This window comes from Macaca mulatta, chromosome 19 (genome assembly GCF_049350105.2).
Source record: "Macaca mulatta isolate MMU2019108-1 chromosome 19, T2T-MMU8v2.0, whole genome shotgun sequence".
Classification (NCBI taxonomy): Eukaryota; Metazoa; Chordata; class Mammalia; order Primates; family Cercopithecidae; genus Macaca; species Macaca mulatta.
Genome location: NC_133424.1, coordinates 60,441,832 through 60,446,932, shown reverse-complemented (window position 1 = coordinate 60,446,932; position 5,101 = coordinate 60,441,832).

Sequence of the window (5,101 nt, the reverse complement as noted above, 5' to 3'; positions counted from 1 at the left end):
GGCCCCAGCCTGTCTGTAGGACACAATGGCAGTTTCTCAAAGGAGGGTTCTTCATCAGTGGTTACTGTCCGAAGACAGTTTGGATGAGATCAGCTGTGGTTAATTTATGATGCCTCGAGATAACCCCATGCATATCCACGAAGCCCATAAAATTCAGTCAAGTGTACATGGACGGGGCCTTGCGGGGGCTGGGGTCAGGGACAAGAATATTAATGAACAGAGGAGGGAATGTTCCCAGAAATTCAGCTATGAATTGCTGGAGAGGTTTCGGCTGAACAATGAAAGAGAACCCCAGAATTTTCTTTTCTTTTCTTTTCTTTTTTCTTTTTCTTTTTGAGACAGAATCTTGCTCTGTTGCCCAGGCTGGAGTGCAATGGTGCCATCTTGGCTCACCACAACCTCCACCTCCCAGGTTCAAGCCTTTCTCCTGCTTCAACTTCCCGAGTAGCTGGGATTACAGGCATGCGCCACCACGCCCAGCTAATTTTGCACTTTTAGTAGAGACTGGGTTTCTCCATGTTGGTCAGGCTGGTCTCGAACTCCCGTCTTCAAGTGATCTGCCCACCTTGGCCTCCCAAAGTGCTAGGATTATAGGCGTGAGCCACTGTGCCCGACCAAGCCCTAGAATTTTCTAGTGAAAAGGCAAGCATGGGATAATTGAAACTAGCCTTCTGAAATACGTCATTTTATTTTATTTTTATTTTATTTTATTTTAATTTTTGAGACAGGGTCTCACTCTGTCATCCAGGCTGGAGTACAAAGCCGTGATCTTGGCTCACTGTCACCTCTGCCTCCTGGGTTCAAGTGATTCTCCTGCCTCAGCCACCTGAGTAGCTGGGATTACAGGTGCCCACCACCACGCCCAGCTAATTTTTGTATTTCTAATAGAGACAGGGTTTCACCGTGTTGGCCAAGCTGGTCTTGAACCCCTGACCTCAGGTGATCCACCTGCCTCAACCCCACAAAGTGCTGGGAGTACAGGCCATCATTTTTAAATGATTCTCCACCATCCTGGGATTTTGTGAAGAAGTCCACAAGCCTTCTCTTGGGATCTGTCAGAGTTGGCCACGTGTTACGGCTGACCCTAGTATGACTCCTTGGTTTTACAGATAAGGGAATTGAGGCACAGCTAGGCTCAGAGACTTACTGAACCTCATACAGCAAATTGTTGGGGAGAGTAGGGCTTGACCCAGCATGTCTGGGGCTCTTTGTTTTATTGATTCTTCGGTGCTGCATCTTCACATCCCAGGCTTGGGTGTTTTCAGAATAAGAGGCTCGCAGGCTGGGGGTTTCTCACATGGTGGCCTCCTCTGCCCTGACTTCTCTGTCTGTCTCTGCCTTCACCTCTTTTCACTGGCTGTTTCTCTGGCCCTCCCTGTCACTCTCTTCCTCAGTCTCTCTTTCGCCATCTCTCCACTCCCGTCTCTCTTTCTCCCTCTGTCCTTGCCTCCTTTTCCTTCCTCTTTGAAGCTCTTTCTCTGTCTTTGGGTTGTGTTCAGTGTCTCTCTTTCTGTTTGAATGTCTCACTATATATTGGGGGGGGTGTATGTGTGTGTGTTTTCCTCTCTCTTTCTCTTCATCCATCAACCGCCTTCTTCTTCTTCCTCCTCCTCCTCCTCTTCCTCTTCCTCTTCCTCTTCTTCTTCTTCTCCTCCTCCTCCATCTTCTTTTTTTTTGGAGTCAGAGGATGGAGTTTCGCTTTGTCATCCAGGCTACAGTGCAGTGGCATGACCTCAGCTCACAGCAACCTCTGCCTCCCAGGTTCAAGCAATTCGCCTACCTCAGCCTCCCAAGTAGCTGGGACCACAGACGCATACCACCACACCCAGCTAATTTTTGTATATTTTAGGAGAGACAGGGTTTCACCAGGTTGGCCAGGCTAGTGTCGAATTCCTGGCCTCAGGTGATCCACCTACCTCGGCCTCCCAAAGTGCTGGGATTACAGGCATGAGCCACTGCGCCCAGCCCACATTAATCTGCTAAGGGATTTTTGGATCTTGTATGGCTAATAATAAAGGGAAACTGATTGAAGAAATTCTTGCAGAGTGGGAAACTGATGACTTGCAATGCAATGATGAGTGACGTGAAACAAAGATGTTAAAGGCGAGGATGGGTGGCTCTGCAAAAGTGCAATGTCTTAGCACACTTGATCTTCATAAAGTATCAATAATAATAGCAAAAAGGCAGTGTGCCAAAGACCACCCATTATGTTGTAGAATATAGTCAAGATCTGTAAAAGATGTTCAAACAAGAAGGAAAGAGGTGCCAGCACTTTGGGAGGCCGAGGCGGGTGGATCACCTGAGGTCAGGAGTTCAAGACTAGCCTGGCCAACATGGTGAAATCCCATCTCTACTAAAAATACAAAAATTAGCAGGGTCTGCTGGCACATGTCTGTGGTCCCAGCTACTTTGGAGGCTGAGGCAGGAGAATCACTTGAACTCAGGAGGTGGAGGTTTCAGTGAGCCGAGATCATGCCATGGCACTCCAACATGGGAAACAGAGCAAGACTCCATCTAAGGCCGGGCGCGGTGGCTCAAGCCTGTAATCCCAGCACTTTGGGAGGCCGAGACGGGCGGATCACGAGGTCAGGAGATCGAGACCATCCTGGCTGACACAGTGAAACCCCGTCTCTACTAAAAAATACAAAAAAACTAGCCGGGCGAGGTGGCGGGCGCCTGTAGTCCCAGCTACTCGGGAGGCTGAGGCAGGAGAATGGCGTGAACCCGGGAGGCGGAGCTTGCAGTGAGCCAAGATCACGCCACTGCACTCCAGCCTGGGCAGCAGAGCGAGACTCTGTCTCAAAAAAAAAAAAAAAAAAAAGACTCTATCTAAAAAAAAAAAAAAAGAAAAGAAAAGAAAAAAGAAATGTTAGAAATAAGTGAAGGCAACAGTCATTTCCAAAGACTAGGATTCCCCAAAGGTATTTTTAAAGTCTTGGATAGGCTTTTATTTCATAAGAGCTTCTAATTTGACAGTTGTTGACGTTTTTGACAGTTTAGTTGCGGGGAGGGCTATCTTTTGCCACTTTTTCCAAAGGAGATTCCATCTTACTGAGAAAAAAAAAATGGAGATGAAAAGATAGCCCGTCTTCCACAATTTTTTTCTGAGACAGGGTCTCACTCTGTTGCCCAGGCAAGAGTGCAGTGGTGCGAGGATAGCTCACGGCAGCCTCAAACTCCCGGGCTCAAACTATCCTCCTACCTCAGCCTCCCAAAGTGCTGGGACAGCGGGCATATGCCACCATGCTCGGCTAATTTGTTAACTTTTTTTTTTTTTGTACAGATGGGGGTCTCATTATGTTTCCCAGGCTGGTCTCAAACTCCTGGTTGCAAACGATGCCTCCACCATAGCCTACCAAAGCACTAGGATTGCAGACGTGAGCCACTGTGCCCAGTCCCTCTTCTAAGAATAGTAACTAAGGGCCAGGTGAGGTGGCTCACGCCTATAATCCCAGCACTCTGGGAGGCCAAGGCGGGTGAATCACCTTGTTCGAGACCAGCCTGACCAACATGGTGAAACCCTGTCTCTACTAAAAATACAAAAATTAGCCAGGTGTGGTAGCTCATGCCTGTAATCCCATTTACTAGGGAGGGTAAGGCCGGAGAATCGCTTGAACCTGGGAGGCGGAGGTTGCAATGAGCCGAGATCGCACCATTGCACTCCAGCCTGGGCAACAAGAGCAAAATTCTGTCTAAAAAAGGAAAAAAAAAAAGAACAGTAACTGAGAACACACTGTGTTTCAGAATTCATAATTAATCTAACTTTTCATAGTTGGAAATGTAGGTGTCCATAACGCTGCACCGCTCATTCCTCAGAACTTCAAAGCCATCTGCAGCCCATTAGGTTAATCGCCAAGGGCCTCCAGAGAACAGTGGCCCACGTCGAAGGTTTGTGGAGCACCAACAACGGTGCTTATATTAGGGAAGCAAACCTGCTTTTCCAAGAAACCTCCCTGGGCCTCTCCAGGGGATTCTTGAGCCCTGGCTGACAAAGACCAGGAAGATCTGAGATACAGGTAAACCTGTGACTGCTCATGGGCTCCCTGATGGTTCTCTCTTCATGGAAACGACATGAAATTCCTCAGCCTGCATCTTCCCTGTCTGTTATTTTAAGTATTTCTTCCTAGGCAAGGTAGATAGCTTAACTTTGGAGCAGAGCAAGAGCAAGGAAGGAGGGAGAAGTTGGGGATGAAAGATGAAAGAAGAGGAGGAGGAAGGGGAAGAAGGGAAGGAGGGAGAAGAGGCAGGGAAGGAGGTGGAAGAGGGAAGAGGAGGAAGAGAGGAAGGAGGAGGAGGGGGAGAAAGAGGGAAAGGAGGGGGAGGAAGAGGGGGAGGAGGTGTAGAAGGAAGAGGAGGAGGAGGGAGAGAAGGAGGGGAATGAGGGAGAGTAGGAAGAAGGAGGAGGAGAGGAGGAGGGGAGAAAGAGGAGGAAGAGGAGGAGGAGGGGGAGGAGGAGGGGGAGACAGAGAGGAAGGAGGGAGAGGAGGAGGAGGGGGAGGAGGAGGGGAGAAGAGGAGGAAGAGGGGGAGGAGGAGGGGGAGACAGAGAGGAAGGAGGGGGAGGAGGAGGAGGAGGGGTAGGAGGGGAAGAAAGAAGAAAAGGAGGAGAGGGAAGAAGAGGAGGAGGGGAGGAGGAGGGGTAAGGGAAGAAGAAGGAGGAGGAAAGGAAGGAGGAGGAGGAGAGGAGAACGAGAAGGGAGAAAAAGAATGATGAGGAGGAGAAGGTAAAAAAGGAGAGGGACAAGGAAGAAATGGGGAGGAGGGAAAGAGAGGAGGGACAGGGAGGAGAAGTGGGGAGGAGGAAAAGAGAGGAGGGGACAGGGAGGAGAAGTGGGGAGGAGGGAAAGAGAGGAGGGGACATGGAGGGGAAGTGGGGAGGAGGGAAAGAGAGGAGGGACAGGGAGGGGAAGTGGGGAGGAGGGAAAGAGAGGAGGGGACAGGGAGGGGAAGTGGGGAGGAGGGAAAGAGAGGAGGGGACAGGGAGGGGAAGTGGGAAGGAGGGAAGGAGAGGAGAGGACAGGGAGGAGAAGTGGTTGTGGTTAGTTCCAGGGGCTATAAAATCTTGGAGATCAGCTGGTCGACCACGAGTGTCTGACAGGAGC